The sequence below is a fragment of the Mytilus galloprovincialis genome, chromosome 6, assembly GCF_965363235.1.
Source record: "Mytilus galloprovincialis chromosome 6, xbMytGall1.hap1.1, whole genome shotgun sequence".
In the NCBI taxonomy this organism is placed as follows: Eukaryota; Metazoa; Mollusca; class Bivalvia; order Mytilida; family Mytilidae; genus Mytilus; species Mytilus galloprovincialis.
The window spans coordinates 36,210,741-36,231,847 of record NC_134843.1 but is presented as its reverse complement, the minus strand read 5'-3'; the positions used below and the strand labels follow the sequence as shown (position 1 = coordinate 36,231,847).

Sequence of the window (21,107 nt, the reverse complement as noted above, 5' to 3'; positions counted from 1 at the left end):
TTTCTGTACGAAAGGAGACCGTAAACGGTAAAGACAGAGCAAACGAAACTTGAGGATGAAGATGAAGATGTGTTGATAAGATCTGATACGTAAAATGCATAAAACTTAAATTTTCTCGGTAAAAAGTCACTTACTATTATTTCTCTTTCAAAACTGCCATTAAGAAACACGCATTAAAATACCCGTTTGGAAAAAGGGGGGGGGTCTCAATGGAAGATTCCGGGAACGTTCGGCCTGATATATATATTTATCTTATCTTATCTTATATATATTTAGCCGTCATGTTAAGAATGTAAATTATTTGAATTAATATGGGGAAGTTTGTTGAAATGTTCGCCGATTATGGCCAGATAATTGTTTTCCATTGATTTTTGACTAATAAACTTTTGAGCTGCAAAAAAAAACCCAGTTTCTTTTAACGGAGCTATCCATTTGATTTTTATGGGGGGGGGGGGCTGTAGATCATGTCTTTATTTTAAAAACAATAATAAACAAATATTTGTTTAAATGTAAAAAGAAACTACATGTGTGTTTTGTAGATTTTAAAAAGGCTTTTGACAGTGTCTGGAGATCAGCTCTGTTCTTAAAATTACAAAATAAAGAAATACAAGGCAAATTTTATAATATACTGCATGACATGTACAAAAATGTACTCTAATACCTTATATTCATGTAAATATCAAAATATGTTTACCAAGCCTTTTCTTGATAATCAGGGTGTCAAACAAGGTGACAGTTTAAGTCCAACTTTATTTACTGTAAATTCAGAAATTATTGCGAGGTTTTGATTATTGCGAAAAATGCGACAGACTTGTAAACGCAATAATTTTAACTCGCATTTTAAAATCATTGATATGAATTAAACAGGATTTTTCTCAAAATCATTATAATTAAAATCGCATTTAAGTCTAAAATGACAAAATCGCAATAATAAATGCACGCAATAATTTCTGAATTTACAGTAATATATTTGTTGATGACATAGAAAAATACTTAGATACAAACTTAACTAGTGCAGTAAATTTAAATGGTCAAAAAGTGAACCATTTATTGTATGCTGATGATTTATTATTGATATCGGAATATGCAGATGGTCTCCAGAACTCTCTTGATTCTTTACAAAAACATAGTACTGAATGGCACATTTTGCATTGAAGTCAAAACTACCATATAGTGAAAATTTGTCTGTTAAGACTTGGCTCCAGCTTTTTAATTCAATGATAACTCCTATTTTAACTTATGGATCAGAAGTATGGTTATCAGAATTCAAACCAAATTTTGAAGCATTTATAGACAAAAGTAAATTAGACAAAACACAAAACTCCATATTTAAAAACATACTTGTGGTTCATGGAAAGTCTTCCAATCTAGCAGTGCGGTGTGAATTAGGCACTTTACCCATTTGCATTAAATGTTATCAACTTATGTATAAATATTATGAGCTTCTCAGTAATATTGGTGAACAGTCGGGTTTCAAGGCTGCTTTTGAAGTGGACAAAACTCTCACAAATAGAGAAAATTCATGGTCTTATAAACTATCTGAATTAATGAAATATATTGCAATACCCTTTAAAAAGCATTGTAATAGTAATTTCAAACAGAAACTAGAAGATTTCTACAAAAATAAAATTATATTTGAACTTTCTAAAATAAAAGATGGACACTGTGGTAAACTTTTATTTTTTAGTAAAATTTAAACAATAAGAATATTTAAATTTTAATATTCCTAAATACCTTTAACCCTTTCCTCCATAATGACGCCTTTTGACGCCACCCCCCTTACTCAATAATGACGCCTTTTGACGCCTTTGTAGTACCTCAGTTGAAACACTTTGACTACAAAGTGTCTGCAGTTGACTTAATAAAATTGGTATCCATTATGAAAAGGAATATCATAGGAATATATATATATCCGACTCAAATTTATTTGATGAAATAGTTGTTTTTCCCAATGCCTTAATACTTTAAAGCATATGTTCAGCATTTTATCAAAAAATCCTATGCGAATCAAGTATGCAAAAAAAAAAAATTCAATGGAGGAAAGGGTTAATTGAAAAAAAACTCACTAAATTAAGAATAATGCACACTCATTAGCAATAGAAACTGGGAGGTATGCAAGACCAAAAATACCATCTAATGAGAGATTTTGTAAATTTTGCACAGGAAAAATTGAAAATGAGATTCATTTCTTGATTGAATGTCTGCAATATAACAAAATTAGATCTAAATATAAAATTAATGATATAAATTTAAATAATTTGGATGAAAATGTTACCAAAATGTTAAATCCTATGTCTGAAAAGGAATTAAAATCTATTTGTATGTATATTGAAGAAGCTCTTGATTTGAGAGACCACCATACCGTTTCATCAGATAATAATCCTTGACAGTAGTTTGTCCATATACATATATATATATAAATATCTTATATTGTGTGTTTTAAGTAAATATATGAAAATCTAGAATAATACTGAAATATAAGTCTATGGTATCAATATAATCAGTTTATAATGTATTTGTATACAGTACATGTATAGAATTGGCTTGACTTGTTCCATGAATCTTTATTTTATTTGTGTGTTGTTTTAATATTATTAATTATCTGTATTTGGACCACGCCTCTATTGAGCTCTTTCCAATAAAATATTGAATTGAATTGAATAAACAGGAATCTTGGGAGGGGGCACTTCCTATACATATAAGGTGTCAGCTGGGAACAGTATATTTAATACATGTACACATGTTCCCAATGCATAGTCGGATCCTTGGCCCCCCCCCTCCCCCCTTTCGTGGGAAAAAAATGGTTTATCAGAGGCAGATTTATCATTTAGGAGGGGGCCTTCCCCCCCTTTTTTTTTGGAAAAATTTGGTTGCTTATATAGGAAATCACTGAAGCGTGACTGGAGCGGCCCCCTCTTAGGTCAGTCAGTGGGCCCCACTTATGAAAATTTTTGGATCCGCCACTGTTTATATATATAGGGAATCATTGAAGCATGACTGTAGCTTAAATTTCACATTATTATACAGTTTTTTATCAGAAGCTTTATTTTGGCTAGCATACCAATTGCTAATATATTTAGTGTGAATTAATTTGCTAGATATGTTCAAAAATTTATATTGTCCGAAATGTTTTACTTCTTGTTTAATTTCAAAAACTTTTTCTACTAGCAAATGAGAACTGGCAGAAGAAGTTATGTTAGATTTGTGAAGCTCTTGGCTGCATTTATAAGCATCTTTCAATAAACTGAATTCAGTTGTAAGATTTTCAAATCTATACCAGTATTTTACAATTGACTTTACAATATCATAATGTAAGGGGAAAAGACTGAAGTGGGGATCCCCTCTTAGGCAGTCTATGGGCCCCCTCTTATGAAAATTTCTAGATCCGCCATTGTTTTCTAGTTTAAAAATATGTGAATAGGTGTTGAAAATATTAAGAAATATATTAAGTCAACAAATTAAAAAGAAAATGTGGTACACTGTATGATTGCCTATATGAGACAACTCACTATTATGTTTCTAGATAGGCAGAATCAGGGGGCCCGGTCTGACAACACCTTTTGTTAGAAAAATTTAGTTGATTGTATAGGGAATGACTCGAGTAGGGACCCCCTCTTAGGCAGTAAAAGGGCCCCTCTTATGAAAATTTCTAGATCCACCATTGATTTCTAGTTTAAAAATATGTGAATAGGTGTTGAAATATTCAGAATATTAAGTCAACAAATTAAAAAGAAAATATGGTATATACTGTATGATTGCCAATGAGACAAATCTAGTCTCTAGACAATAGACACAATTACATTAGAAATTAACAACTTTAGGTCACTGTATGGCCTTCAACAATAATAAAACCAGAAACTACTATCTATAAGTTACAATAAGGAGGCTCGAGGGTACATGTATAAAAATTTAAGAGAAAAATTTATTTTTTCATTACAAAGGAGTAGATTCAGTAAGACCCCTTTTTGGCCCCAAAATATAGCAGTTTTACAAAATTGTGAAAATGTAATCCTTCAGCTATTTATTGGAAAGTAGCTAGCATGCTTCTGCTAAATAAATATAGGATGTTTTTGACAATACAATGCATAAATCAGGTACTACATGTACTAGCATCATTAAGTTATGCTAAATTACTGAAATCTTCAAAATTTTAGATTTTTTGGTAAATTTTAGACGGTTTCTGTCTTAAATGAAAGTGTAAATTTTCCCCTTACATTATGATATTGTAATTATTCGTGTTCATTTATAATATTGAAATGTTAATTATACCCCATGCAACGAGTTGCGGAGGGTATAATGTTTTTGACCTGTTCGTCCGTCCGTCAGTCCTGTTTCTTGTCATCACAACTCCTTTCAAACCATGCATCAGAATTTCATGAAACCTTTTCAGATAATAAGGACATACTATGTAGTTGTGCATATTGACGGGAAATTGCGATTCAATTTTTTTTCTAGGAGTTATTTACTTTAATGTACTACTGCAACAGTTTGTCATCGCAACTCCTCTCAAACCACACAACAGAATTTCACGAAACCTTTTCAGATAATAAGGACATACTATGTAGTTGTGCATATCGACGGGAAATTGCGATTCAATATATTTTCTAGGAGTTACGCCCCTTTGAACTTATTTACTTTAATGTACTACTGCAACAGTTTGTCATCTCATCTACTCTCAAACCACACAACAAAATTTCATGAAACCTTTTCAGAAAATAAGGACATACTATGTAGTTGTGCATATCAACGGGAAATTGCGATTCAATTTTTTTCCTAGGAGTTACGCCCCTTTGAACTTATTTACTTCAATGTTCTACTGCAACAGTTTGTTATGGCAACTCCTCTCAAACCACACAACAGAATTTCACGAAACCTTTTCAGATAATAAGGACATACGATGTAGTTCTGCATATCGACGGGAAATTGTGATTCAATTTTTTTTCTAGGAGTTACGCCCCTTTGAACTTATTTGCTTCAATGTACTTCTGCAACAGTTTGTCATCTCAACTCCTCTGAAACCACACAACAGAATTTCATGAAATTTTGTAGATAATACATGTAATAAGGACATACTATTTAGATGTGCATATTGGCAGGAAATTAATTTTTCTTATACAATTTTTTTTTCTTACACTAATTTAATTTCTCCAATGACAATGTGGGGACGTGGGGTATGTGAGTGTGCTCACTAAGGTTCTTTAATTGTATTTAATGATAAAACACATGTAAAGGTTGAGGATGAACACAGATGTGGCCACTTTCATTTTTTGACAAAAACCATCAGAAAAGTGACATTTTTTGGCAAATTCAATAGATTTTTCATACGAAAGCTTGAATCTGAGCGTTTTTAATGACTAAGTCAGTCAAAATCTTTCACATTAACTAATTGAATCAATTGAAATAGACAGTTAAGAGTTTAAAAAGTGTCCAAAATCTTTCGTTAGATGAATTTGAAATTTGAGGCCAAAATCGGAACCTTACCTACTCCTTTTATTTGTTACCTTAAGTAGTTGTTACTTTATCATATGGTACAAAAATAATTTAAAAAAATCAATTTTTGATGGCCTCAGATGAATTGTAAAATGTAGATATCATTAAAATTGCTCAAAATTATCTCCCTTTGGTATAAAAATGCCATTTTTGGAACTCATCCGTGACCTTTATTTTTATATATTTGAAAAAATTTTCGTCGTATATTGCTATCACGTTGGTGTCTTCGTCGTCCGAATACTTTTAGTTTTCGCACTCTAACTTTAGTAAAAGTGAATGGAAATCTATGAAATTTCAACACAAGGTTTATGACCACAAAAGGAAGGTTGGTATTGATTTTGGGAGTTTTGGTCCCAACATTTTAGGAATTAGGGGCCAAAAAGAGCCCAAATAAGCATTTTCTTGGTTTTCGCACTATAACTTTAGTTTAAGTTAATAGAAATCTATGAAATTTTGACACAAGGTTTATGACCACAAAAGAACGGTTGGGATTGATTTTGGGAGTTTTGGTTTCAACAGTTTAGGAATTAGGGGCCAAAAAAGGGCCCAAATAAGCATTATTCTTGGTTTTCGCACAATAACTTTAGTTTAAGTAAATAGAAATCAATGAAATTTAAACACAATGTTAATGACTACAAAAGGAAGGTTGGTATTGATTTTGGGAGTTGAGGTCTGAACAGTTTAGGAATTAGGGGCCAAAAAGGGACCCAAATGAGCATTTTTCTTGGTTTTCGCACCATAACGTTAGTATAAGTAAATAGAAATCTATGAAATTTAAACACAAGGTTTATGACCATAAAAGGAAGGTTGGTATTGATTTTGGGAGTTTTGGTCCCAACAGAATAAGGGGCCCAAAGGGTCCAAAACTTTGTTTGATTTCATCAAAATTGAATAATTGGGGTTCTTTGATATGCCGAATCTAACTGTCATGACTGTGTATGTAGATTCTTAACTTTTGGTCCTTTTTTCAAATTGGTCTACATTAAGGTCCAAAGGGTCCAAAATTAAACTTAGTTTGATTTTGACAAAAAATGAATCAGTTAGGTTCTTTGATATGCTGAATCTAAAAATGTACTTAGATTCTTGATTATTGGCCCAGTTTTCAAGTTGGTCCAAATTGGGGTCCAAAATTAAACTTTGTTTGATTTCATCAAAAATTGAATAAATGGGGTTCTTTGATATACCAAATCTAACTGTGTATGTAGATTCTTCATTTTTGGTCCTGTTTTCAAATTGGTCTACACTAAAGTCCAAAGGGTCCAAAATTAAACTAAGTCTGATTTTAACAAAAATTGAAATCTTGGGGTTCTTTGATATGCTGAATCCAAAAATGTACTTAGATTTTTTATTATGGGCCCAGTTTTCAAGTTGGTCCAAATCAGGATCTAAAATTATTATATTAAGTATTGTGCAATAGCAAGTCTTTTCAATTGCACAGTATTGCGCAATGGCAAGAAATATCTAATTGCACAATATTGTGAAATAGCAAATTTTTTTTTAATTAGAGTTATCTTTCTTTGTCCAGAATAGTAAGCAAGAAATATCTAATTGCAAAATATTGTGCAATAGCAAGATTTTTTTTTAATTGGAGTTATCTTTCTTTGTCCAGAATCAACTTAAATCTTTGTTATATACAATATACAATGTATATTCACTTTTTACTACCAACTGATAAATTAAAATAATCTTTACCATTCAGTGATAACAAGTAGTTTTTTTACATCTTAATATTTTATGATGTATTTAAATGAGTAGTTATTGTTGCAAACTCCATTAGAAATTTTAATTGAGATTAGTTTTGGAATAAGGGAAAGGGGGATGTCACGGTGGGTATGGTTGTCCTGCGAGAGAACGTTCTGTGCTGGTGATTCGGTCCTGACGGGTGCTGGTGATCAATGAACAAATGTAAACAAAGACGAAAATGATGATTTTTGACGTTTTCACTCATAAAAAATGGAAGAAAACAGTTGAGATTTTTCAATTTTGTTTCTTATGGGTTCATATTTAAACCATTAAAAAGTTGACTCTCTAAACTGTTTCAGTAAGCGTAACACAAAAATGCTCATTTTCAGAAAATCTAGCACTGAAAAAATAAAACAAAAATGCTCAAAGAGTCCGCTTTCTACACTGCAATCCACACGACAAAACTATTTTGTGAAAAAACTTTCCAATTTATTAAAATTTAGCATTTTCTCAATTTATTCATGTCCTGATACTGTGCTGGTGGGTCCTGTCATTGTGCTGGTGGGTCCTGATACGGTGCTGGTGATTTCGGATAAGAAGTTGGTCATATTTGAAACAAATGTTACAAAATCAATAAAATTGGGCAGATAATTGTTGTCAATAGGATCTATGACTCCTATTTTAGCTCTTGTGCATCCATTTGGCTGTTTAATGTGTGTTTTCAAATGATCGTAACTTGTATTACATAATTACATAAAAGGGCAACATCTTTCGTCAAATATCAGATAACAATATATAGTATCTAAAATAAGAATAGTTTTATTAAGATATTAAATGCCCCTTACATTGATGCTTCAACAATGGTCAAAGCCCATGCCGCATAGACATGTTTGTTAGCGCTCCCATACCCTCCCCACTTCCACCCAACCAACCCTCCTCATTTCCTCCGTCATTGTTACAGTGGTGTACCAACACAACAATTTATCACATAAAATAATAACACAAAGACACACATTATTGAACAACGAATGCTCGCAGATACTGAAAGCTAGTTCAAAGCCGCATTTTCAACTAATAGATAAACCATGTTCTCATATACAAAAATCCTAATCGTGTCGATTAAAAAAGTCTTAAAACTTAAGTTCACATTTTAATGTTTGATGAAGCAGAACTTTAAAAGTGTGCAGTGAATCTTGTGCTCACAACAGTTATTGTCATTATTATGTTTACATAAGACTTATAAAGGAATTAAGAAGGTACCAAGAAATATTTTACAGTTCAATTTAATGATCATGAATGGAAGGAAATGGTACGGAAGTTTAGATAGGACAAAAAGAAATTGATAGTATTTTTTGGCGAAAGACTTAAACGCTTCTTTGCATTATATAGTACAGCTCTTCTATAAAAGCATGCAAAAAAAATTTGATTGACTTGCTTGCTATGTTTGCTTGGATGTTTTCAAACAATAGGTAGGCGGAGTTTCAATACATACTGGGATTTGATTGGACAAATACAAACTGACAGGAATTGAAGTTAATGTTTATTGTCGAAACAAATTCTAGTATATAGTAAACAGACTACTTACCTGTCGTTTACAAACATCCAAACAATCATAGCAAGCAATTTTATCAATGGTTTGCTTTGCATATATTAATAGAAGAGCTGTAAATTCTAAAAAAAATATTCTTGTTGTCGTAGATGGTTAAATCCTCAACAAAATCTCAATAACTTTGTTGGAACGAATAAAGGTTTTAAATCAAATTTTCGTGGACTTTCACATTTCCATCTTCTTTTCTGAAATGTTTTACCCAGCTCATACTTGACAGGATTGTTTTCCTAGTAAAAGGTGTAACCAATGAATTGAACACAAGTTAAAAATTCCACAATACTATATAATCCATTTTATGTGTCAATTTGTTCGAAAAAAAGTCGAAAAGAAGAGAGTTTTTTTAATGTCATGATTATCTGTCGCTTTCTAGATCTATGCTTAGCATTTGTTTCAGATGACATGGACTCCTCACCCTGGTGATCCTGCTGCCTTTCATAACTTTATCCGTATACATATATTAATAGATAAACAAAAGGCTGCAACTGGTATTTTTGTATTTAAAATGATTCGTTGTAACGAGAATATTTGTGGTGAATGGAAACTGTGAGGGTAAAAATCTTAAATTGCTTATAAATGTTGCTGGACCCAGTTTCGTTATCTGATCTGAATTTTCTGAAATGTGCAAGGTAGATAGACATTGGCCTTTTGATTTTTTTTACTCGGTAAGTTTTGCCCTAATTGCTTGAACTTTTGCAATATTAAAGCCGATTTCAATGAGTGTGTAGACAAAGGGAATATCTTTGGTTATCTTGCTTGCTGAACAGAAAAGTCATTGTTAGATTATGTAAACTACCCTACTTTAAGAGTAGACTAGTCCGATAAATGACACATCTTTCTGTCTGTAGGACCAGGCTACTTCGAAAGGAGGGTAGTATACCTTACTTAACAATGACTTCACGGTTTAGCTAACAAGCAAGCTGACCAAAAATATTACCTTTGCCTACATACTCAATGGAATCGGCTGTAACTAAAAACTCTAATACATTTTAACAGACAGTGGTCATGTTTGTTGATGAATATTGTTTTTCCTAGATTCACTCTTGAAAAATCATTTGGTAACATTTGGTCAAGTAATTTCAGAAAAGATCTTTTTGTAATTGCGGACGCCAAGACAATACATGAACCTCACACGACCCCTCGACACAGGTGAGCTTAGATATGATCTTATAGCGATTCAGGTTGATAACCAGTTGAAACTAGACCAGTTTTTGTGTGTGTAGATTTGTATTGTTTTAAACTGTTATGACCTTTTAAAGTTAAATGTAGGTGTTTAATCTAAGAATTTATTTTTTAAACTTATATACTTGTTTTATACTCAATTGGTAGTATGAAGCTACGAGATATTTTAATTTTTGAAATTGACATATTCTAGTCTGCCCTTTCATAAAATAGTGAAATTTTTTTTAGTGTTCTATCGAACTTTCGAAAAAAATACCTGATAATTGTTCAGACAAAAAAATTATGTTGCAAAAATCTTACAGATACAGCAAGTGATTCTTAATAGCTATAAGATACATTTTTCTTTTAAAATACAACTTTTAAATCTTACGGGAAACTATTCCAAGCTTAAAACTTTCACTGTAACCTCGCTCTAACTTATCCCCATCCCCCCCCCAAAAAAAGAAAACCCCAAACAAACAAACCCGCAATACTATTGTCGTTCTTATAGTCAGCACTTGTTCACAAACAAATGTGTTTTAAGCTGCTAAAGACATATGATTCAAACGCTCAGAACGTCCTTTGTTCTATATTTTTGCTCTCCATTTTTATGCAAAACCTTTTACATTTTTATTTTATGGGTTATTGTTGAAGGTCGTACGATGACGTATGGTTGTTAACACATACTTCCTTTGGTTTCTTATGGAAATTTGTCCATTGACAACAAACATACCACATCATCTACTTTATATAAGTATTGTATAAATTACAACGTATTTTGGTGATCTTGCAAAATGATCGTAATCCCGAAAATCGTAAACATATTTTCTTATCTTAAAAGGGGGCAAGAAGGGTTCCATTAACAGGCCAATAAATAAGATTACAGTTAATTTTAAAAAAATAAAAAATAGGGGTATTTTTTTCTCTCATAATAACAGTAAACAGATTCACAACAATGTCAATTTCAAGTAAGCTGACAACAGTTAATTAGTCAATAACAGCACAGCATCAATGATCTTGAATATATGTCACTTTTAACTAAAATATAAAGGCACAGAACCAGGACATAGGAGCACAGAACCAGGACCGTTTTTCTTATCACCAGCACAGCGTCAGGACAATTCCGTTTAACGAACTTGCACGACTTTTGCAATATAATATTGTTGTAATATACTTTGCATGGTACTTATGACGCATCAGAGAAAAATTAAGCAACAAAACAGTCGTTTTATTGCCGTTCTGATACAATGTAAACAAACCCACCAGCACAGAATCAGGACCCACCAGCACCTGACAGGACCAAATCACCAGCACAGAACGTTTTCTCGCAGGACAACCATACCTACCGTGGATGTGATTAAAAAAATTGGGTTCAATTTTTCTCATTTGAAATTTCATAAATAAAAAAGAAAATTTCTTCAAACATTTTTTTGAGAGGATTAATATTCAACAGCATAGTGAATTGCTCTAAGAGAAAACAAAAATTTTAAGTTCATTAGAACACATTCATTCTGTGTCAGAAACCTATGCTGTGTCAACTATTTAATCACAATCCAAATTTAGAGCTGAATCCAGCTTGAATGTTGTGTCCATACTTGCCCCAACCGTTCAGGGTTCAACCTCTGCAGTCGTATAAAGCTACGCCCTGCGGAGCATCTGGTTTATTATTATTTTCAATTAAGCTGTTCTTAAACTAAACTATTGTAAAATTTGAGCGATTTCTGTAATTAAGTTCTCTTATTTCGATATTACCTCTATTTCTGCTATTAGTTCAACAGAAAAAAGGTACCTTTACAAAAATGTATGCTTCTTTCGAAGGCAGGTTGTGAACGGTGACCCCATTTTTTTTTATTAAGTATAAGATTTAAGTACGTTTATCATTTTTACAGAAACAATTTTTCCTTGTAGATGTTGCAGATACATTCATACAAATTATGTTGAAGAAACAAAGAGAAAAGGAACTTGGACTGTACCAGTTTGTTGGCAGCTTCTAAGGTGAAGTATACTTATTTAAATGTTTTGTAAAAATAAGAAGATGTGGTATGATTGTAAATGAAACAACTCTCCATGAGAGACCAGTGAGACAAAAATTAACAACCATAGGTAACTGCACATCCTTCAACAATGAGCTATACAACGTCAAGGACTTGAAATTACCAATGAGCAACTTAGGGCCTGATTTATTAACAAAACATTGAACGATAAACTGTTATGATATACAGCAACAAACTACTGAATTACAAGCTCCTGAATTGAGACAGACACATGGAGTTTGTAAACATTAAAAATGGTTGCTGGCACGAAACCCTCCTTCTAACCTATGACAGTGGTGCAACATTTCAACTAGCAAACTATAAAAATCATTTGAAAAGGGCTTAATTCTAAGATCAATACAAAGTCAAAGCACAATAAAAAATCCTAAAACAAAAACACATGAAATACACATCTGAGATTTATAGCAGTTACTGAAAGCATGTTCTAATAATCAATATTTTATCCTTGTCCTTACACAATGGGCTGAATTTCTCTTAAGGGCATACCGTACAGTTTTGATCCTGTATTTACAAGTTCGTCAAAATTTGCATATAGGCTATTTTTTACCTGATTAAATCAAATATGTAATAAAAAATATACCTTCATGTGCTACTTTTTGAGAAAAATGAGGTCGAAATTTTGTATATTTGCTCAAAATTCAGATATGTGGCCCTATTTTCTTTTTTCGAAAAAAAGACATAATTTTTTTGTTATAAAAGATAAACACAATTTTTTTTTTTGTTAAAGTCATGAAACGAGTGAGTGGTGAAAAATAATGTTTGTCCAATTCTTGAACCAATGGATGTATACATTCATAAACTTAGTCCTATGTGCAGGATTTTATCATTATTTTCGCAAATATATCATATAATCGCCAATTTTTTTCTCTGTCTGTTTGTTATGATTGAACAAATATGGCTGCTCATTAAATGCTGTGATTTGAAGCCGTGATTTGAAGCCGAGTTTAACCGATTGTCACCTTATAGTAAACAAATTACAAAAAGCATGGGTATTGAGCACGTGTTTAACATGTATAGTCAGATATTTGTTTATTTCAATGACAGATCCATGCGTATTGTGGTCACCGGATTTTTACGAGGAGGGTTACGCTTAGGTCACTATGCATACTGAAAATATGTCGGCAAATTGCTTGCTGGCAGCAAGCAATTAAAAATAAGTACTCTTCTTCTAAATGTGGACAAATTAAAAAATTTTCATCAGAAAAAAGTATATGTACATAAGTTGTTTAATGAAAACTAACCATTTAGTTATAAAAAACATATGCATATTTTTTTTTAATTTGAGGTTTCTTATGACTTTAGATAATAGGTAATTTCTGTATTTTATAAGTATCCTAAAAAATTATGCATTTTTTATTCCGAAATAACTCGTATTTATCAAATGTTCATGAATTAAGGAAAAATATGTCATTTTTGGCTTTATGTTTATCAAAATTAAAAGAAATCCTTTATTTACAGTTTTATAAAATTTGGGTCACATAATCTCCCTGCAAATTGAAAGTCAAACAAATTGCTGTTTTGGAAAATGGGGTTCCATGAACTCGTTTTCAAATAAATTCAGTTTGAATGATAAAAATCAGTTGAAAAATGCATTTTTCTCTGGTATGTTAAAGTTTGATGTCGCGAAAATAACATTTTGCATTAGCAACGTCATTACCTCCTCTGTAACTGTATCGTATGCCCGTAAAAGCTAACCTAGACCTATAAATGAATGATTATAGCCATCACTTGATGTCATCTAAACAAATAACATATAGATGGAGAGAAATTTTAGTTTAAGTCGCAAAAATAATCACCAAGAAAAGATCATCAAATAAGTATCATGAATGGTTGAAATTGTCAGTCAACTCCTAATTATTTAATAAATTAGAGTTTTTTGTAAGGTCTAGTTTTAATTAGGATTTTATTGTAGATAAAGGAGGTAAATTTCCTCTGTTGACAAAAAAAATGGTTGAGGAGTCGGAAAGTTTGACTGAAGATTAAGGATATCAAATGAAGGTAAACATAAATTTAAAGTAATGTTTATATTTGTATTAATACATGTACCTCGAGTATGCATCAAAGATGTATTGGGCAAGATGGTAATAACTGTATGTGAAACAATAAAATTTGTTTAAAGTGGGCAGTACATGTATATTAAAACATACCATCAACATTAGCACAACTAAAAATGCAATCATAAAATTTTAAAGCATCTGCAAAGTTTCATAGAAATCTGTGAAAGTATGACACAGTATCCATGGTATCAGTTATTTGATGTCCATGTCATTCAAGGTGGATATTGTGTCATTGGCAATAGACAAATTTCCTATTTACATGTACCCACTTTAATCGGAACAAATTTGAGGATAGGTTAACTGTTTAATGCATATATGCCATTATGTTTTCTATACATGACTAAATCATCAGAAAACAGTAAACCTTCCGCCAAAATTGCACCATTTATATTTTTGAATTTACTTCTTTCGGGTGTTTGTAGTGACAGAGTACCAAGATGTCTTACCACAGAGAAGGTATTAAAACCTGTTGAAAAAACATAGAATCAGAGTCAAAAGTTGATAATGTGAAAATAGACTATTATACCACATCATCTTATTGTCGAGCCTGCAACTTTTGTTGCAGAAAGCTCGACATATATATGATGTTCTGGGGGCCAGCAGCGGAGTTAGCTGAATTCTTAAAAGCTTTATATTTTAGAAGGATGAAGACCTGGATGCTTCATACTTTGAATATATACCAAAATGCCTCAGGTTACCAAGTTTCTCTCAGTCACATGTCTAATGTCCTTGACCTAATTTTCATGGTTGAGTGTCTACTTGAAAAAAAAGTTAAGATTTTTATACGACTGCAAAAATTCAAAATTTTGGTCGTATATTGGTATGAGGTTGGCGTCGTTGTCGTTGTCATCCGAAGACATTTGGTTTTCACACTATAACTAGTAGAAGTAAATAGAAACCTATGAAATTTAAACACGAGGTTAAAGACTAGAAAAGGAAGTTTCAAATTGATTTTGGGAGTTTTGGTCCCAACAGATTAGGAGTTAGGGGCCAAAAAGGGCCCAAATAAGCATTTTTCTTCAGTTGGTTTTTGCACAATAACTTTAATAGTATAAGTGAATAGAAATCTATGAAATTTTAACACAAAGTTTATGACCACAAAAGGAAGGTTGTTATTGATTTTGGGAGTTTTGGTCCCAAACAGTTAAGGAATGAGGGTCCAAAGGGTCCAAAATTAAACTTTGTTTGATTTCATCAAAAAATGAATTATTTGGGTTCTTGTATATATGTCAAATCTAACCGTGTATTTAGGGTGCAATCAACAGTTTTTTTCTATGACGCCATATTTTGAGGGACCATCTATAATTGACCCTTAGTGGTGTTAATGTTAATGAAGATACTTGTATAAAACTAGATATCATTAGAATCAGAATTTTCTCTAGTTTATAATGAAATAAAAATAAATTGTACTTTTAATAGTACCAAAAAGTTTTATCCAGAGAAAATGGAAAAAACATTGCCTAATCTATGCATAAAAAACATGAAATCAGGCCTTGTGCACACCCATGCAGACATGATACATGCACATTTTTCATATTCAAAACAGTATGAATTTCATAGGTTTTTACCTGGTCTTTCTAAAAATTTATGCTTCAGGCTACGTTCGCCTGCTTTCGAAAAGAGATACAGTGGGTGCAAATAAGTTTTGCACTTTTCACTGCCAAAAAAACAGGATGTTTACAGTTTGTCTCCCCTTAAAACATATGTATTTAATCTAATTTTTTAAAATTATTTTAATCATTCAACCTGTTTTAATTGAAGCTAATTAACTTAATTTTACAATTAAATATAAAAAACATGATACTGTTTTTACCAATTATGTTGATAAAAAGGGACTTCCCTCCAAGTCTATTTTTAGTCGGGGGAATTACCCCTAGTTTTTTATACGAAACTGTTTATAGCACCCTTAGATTTTTAATTTTTGGTCCTGTTTTCAAATTGGTCTACATTAAGGTACAAAGGGTCAAAAATTAAACTTTGTTTGATTTTAACAAAAGTTGAATTCTTGGACTTCTTTGATGCTGAATCTAAACATGTACTTAGATTTTTGATTATGGACTGTTGGTCCAAATCGGGGTTCAAATTAAACTTTGTTTGATTTCAACAAAAATGGGGTTCTTTAATATGCTGAATCTAACCGTGTATTTAGATTTTTAATATTTGGGCCCGGTTATCAAATTGATCCACATTGACATGCTTGAGGTTTAAAGGGTCTAAAATTGCACATTATTTGATTTCATAAAAAATTGAATGCTTGGGGTTCTATGATCAATTCATGATGATATGCTGAATCTAACCATGTATTAATATTTTGGATATTTGACCATAATAGGTAAATGTCCAATTTAAAATTTATAAGTTTTTTTCTTGCCTTGACGGAGTAAAAAAATGAGACATAGGTATGGTGTTCCCCGCGGCGGCAGCATCAACAATGTATTAGTTTGTGATTAGGTCAATTTATGGTGAACCACTAGTGGTAGGTCAATGATATTTGGTATGCAGTTGTATAAGCATTGGCATATCTCATTTTCATGGAGATTTTTTGACTCCGCCTCCTTAGTCATGGTCTATAGACTTTGATAATTTTGCTAAGTTATATGTATTAGTTTGTGATAAGGTCAGTTCAAGGGGAACCATTAGTGGTAGGCCAATGTTAATTGGTGTTCAGTTTTATAAACATTAGCACATCTCATTTCCATGGAGAATATTTGGCCCTGCCCCCTCAGTCATGGTCTATTGACTTTGAAACTTTTGCTTAGTTTACATGTATTAGTTTGTGATAATATCAGTTTAAGATGAACTGCTAATGTTAAGTCAATGATATTTGGTATGCAAATTTATTGTCATTTGAAAGTGTTGTTTTCATGGAGATTATATAGCCCCACCCCTGATCATGGTTCATTGACTTTGAAACTTTTACATAGTTTAAGTGTTTAGGTTCGTTTAAAGGGAACTACTTATTATGAGTCAATGGTAATTGGTATGCAGTTGTATTATATTTATCATTCGCACATCTCATTCCATGGAGATTGTTGAGCCATGTACCTTCAGTCATTGTTCATAGACTTTGAATATTTGCATAACTTACATGTTAAAATATTGCTATTTAATTTCAACATTGCATTATCAAAATTAAATGAATATTTGCATAACTTACATGTTAAAATATTGCTATTTAATTTCAACATTGCATAATCAAAATTACATGAATATTTGCATAACTTACATGTTAAAATATTGCTATTTAATTTCAACATTGCATAATCAAAATTACAAAAAGGGAATACATATCTCTGTGATAACAGTTTATTAAGTGTAAGTTCTTAGACCACATTCATTCTGTGTCAGAAACCTATCTTGTGTCAACTATTTAATCACAATCCAAATTCAGAGCTGTATCAAGCTTAAATGTTGTGTCAATACTTGCCCCAACTGTTCAGGGTTCGACCTCTGTGGTCCTATAAAGCTGTGCCCTGCGGAACATCTGGTTTGTAAAGTGAAATTCTCTTATTATAAGTAATAGGATAACTATATTTGATATGTGAGTACCTTGCAAGGTCCTCATGGTTGTCATACAGTTTTCACTTGACCTCGACCTCCTTTCATGGATCAGTGAACAAGGTTAAGTTTTGGTGGTCACATACCTGCCAACTTTTCAAAATGCCCATGGGGGTTTTGCGTGCAAGATGGCTGTCATAGTCATAAAAAACCTTCAAGTACATTTTAATGTTGTTTTTTGGCTTCTTCATATTTTTATTAGCCTAAAGTCATCGTAAAACTAATTGTTTTGTTTAAAATTGTAAACAAAATTGCTCTTTCAAAATTTGAATTTGGGAGCCTCCATGGGGGAAATCCCCCGCAAATAGTGACAGTTGGCAGGTATGGGTCAAGTCCATATCTCAGATACTAAAAGCAATATGTCTAGTATATTTGGTGTATGGAGGACTGTAAGGTGTACATGTCCAACTGACAGATGTCATCTGACCTTGACCTCATTTCCATGGTTCAGTGACCTTGACCTCATTTCCATGGTTCAGTGATTATAGTTGAGTTTTTGTGTTTTTTTTTTTCTGTTTTTCATATACTATTTGCAATAGGTCTAATATATTTGGTGTATGGAAATAATAACAGAATGATTGTTAGGTGTACATTTCTAGCTGGTATGTGTCATCTGCCCTTGACCTCATTTTCATGGTCAGTGGTCAAAGTTAAGTTTTTGAGTTTTTGTCTTTTTATCTAATACTATATGCAATAAGTCTACTGCTATAATAACTATATTAGGTGTATGGAAATATATTAGTTGTATGGAAGAATTATTAGCTGTATAGATGTGTACCTTGTATGGTTCATCTCACCTTGCCTGTCCTTGGTCTCATTTTCATGGTTTAGTGGTCAATTTTTTGTTTTTTTGGTTAATGTTAAGGTTATGTTTCAATTGTAATAAAGCTTTATTTTAAGGACTACAAAAGAAGGCGAGACATTTCAGCGTGTGCACTCTTGGTTTTATATTAAACCCTAGAAAGAAGCTACAGATTAATGTTAACTGCAAAAATACTAAAATCCTTTATTAATTAGATCATGTAGATACAGGAAATGAAATATTTTGAAATTTTTTATCATAAAAACGGTTATGCTTATATATTCAAGTTTCACTAAATTCCAAGAAGGGTTTCCACAAATAACAATGACTGATTTTCAAAATGATCATCATGTAAAAATGAAGAGATGTGCTAAGATTGCCCATGAAAACTATCTTTATGAACAATGACAGTTCAGTGGTTTGCTTTCAGCCTTTTATAGCAAAAATAATTACCATATATATTGTAATAAGCTATAAATAAAAGCCCCCCATTGTAAAATGTTAAACAATTAAAAAGTAAAAAACAGCGTCCTGATCTTTATAAGTTTGAAGAATAAAATTGAGTCATATTATGGTATGATGTTGTTGTTAGCGATGTATGTCGACACATATGGTTTCCGGATAATTATATAGTTTAAGCGAATGGATATCCATGAAAATTTACACAAGGTTTAATACCAAAAAGGAAGGTTGGGTTGATTTTTGGGGTGATGGTACCAACAGTTTAGAAATTAGGGGCAAAAAAGAAGCATTTTTGTAGTTTCCAGACATTAACTTGTGTGCCAGTGTACTAATCTCTCTGAAATTGTTCTTCAAGGTTCCATATCACAAAGGGTAGACTGGAATTGTTTAAAGGGGTAATTGCCTCAAACGTTCAGGAAATAGGGGGTCAAAAACAAGCATTTTTCTAATTTCCAGACAATATTTTGTGTTTAAGTGTATGGATTTCTTTAAAATTGTACTGCAAAGTACCATACCACAAAGGAAAAGGTTGGGATTAAGTTTTGGGGTAATTACTGAAAGGGGGTTGAAAAAAATTGGGGGAGGGGGATTTTTTTTTCTCATAATTTTGATCAAAATCCAAATACAGACAGTCTATCAAGCTTGAATATTGTGTCCAAACATGCACCAACTGGTCAGTCAAATAACAAGGCTGCGCTGCACATCATTTTCTTAATCATATTAATCTGACATGTTAAAGTTTGTACATTATGAAGTTACTAACCTGTTGATTTTGTGTATTTCAGATTATTATTAAAAAAAGAGCACTTTGAAGTACTAGGAGAATTTGAAAACATCTTGGTGAAATAGTCTGACTGATTATGACAGAACATCAAAAGAAATGACGAAATATTACACATCTTATCAAAATAGTACTACTAGAAACTAAAAGCTACTTGCAATTTTCACTGGTTTTGAGATCAGTAACAGTCTGACAAGGAAAGAATTTAATGAACATGATTATGATGCCTCTTGATAAATATAAAAACATATTGACTGTAAAATAATTACCAGTTACCAATTATATCTGTTGTTTACAAAATTTGTTATTTGAAAATATCTGTTGAATGTTTTGAAATTAAAATGTGTTAACTTAAATGATTTAAGAATTGAAGTCTTTAAATGATACAAAAGCAAGGATACATGGAATGATTGCAATTGAGACAACTACTAGCCCTGCATAATAGGGCACTGATGTAAACACGTACAGGTCACCTGAAGTCTTCAACAATAAGCAAAAGCCTTAATTTAAAGATCGTTATACATGGGCTTATTAAGTCCCAAGATAATGGTATCTACATCATTTGCTGTCAAATTTTTGTTTGTATGTTTCTGATGAAGGTTAATTAAAATAAGCCCAGCACACCTAATTTGTGAACTGTTTTCTTTTAATTTCAAAAGAGAAAGCTAATAGACAAATTTAAGCAAAAAACAAAAAAAAAGGAAATCCATTTAATATGGCAAACCAAACACAACCAGTTGACATAATGAACATGTTTTTGAATGCTCAAACTGCACTATAACATTAGACACAAAAACATCTTATATAATGCTGGATTACACAAAAGTGTTTAAATCATCTGCTCTTCTCTGGTGTTTAAAAATTGTACAGATTTGGTGTCACAATATCTCAGTAACATGGGTTAGAATTCCGGCATGGGAAGAACAAAAAAATTGCGAAAGCAAACTTACAGATCTTACATTTTTGGGTTGATGTTTTGATTTGCATGTACATGTACAATATATACAAAAAGTTAGCTGCTATTGAGACAAAGGCAAAAATCATAGTGCAACAAATAAAATTGAGAAAGGAAATGGTGAATATGTCAAAGCGACAACCACCCGACCATAGAGCAAACAACAGCCGAAGGCAACCAATGGGTCTTCAATGTAGCGAGAATTCCCGCACCCGTAGGTGTCCTTCAGCTGGCCCCTAAAATATGCATAATAGTACAGTGATAATGGATGTCATACTATAAACTCCAAATTATACACAAGAAACTAAAATTTAAAATCATACAAGACTAACAAAGGCCAGAGGCTCCTGACTTGGAACAGGCACAAAATTGCGGCGGGGTTAAACATGTTTATGAGATCTCAACCCTCCCCCTATACCTCTAGCCAATGTAGAAAAGTAAAAGAATAACAATACGCACATTAAAATTCAGTTCAAGAGAAGTCCGAGTCCGATGTCA

The 21,107-nt window shown here is 32.1% G+C and overlaps 1 long non-coding RNA gene across 1 annotated transcript; it reads left to right on the top strand.

The window, feature by feature from the left end:
* The first annotated feature begins 4 nt into the window (after positions 1–4).
* LOC143079484 (uncharacterized) lies at positions 5–20,013 on the top strand. The gene is made up of 4 exons (XR_012979420.1): positions 5–118; positions 11,849–11,935; positions 13,907–13,992; positions 19,659–20,013. It is a non-coding gene; the product is annotated as an uncharacterized LOC143079484 (long non-coding RNA).
* Positions 20,014–21,107: the final 1,094 nt, after the last annotated feature.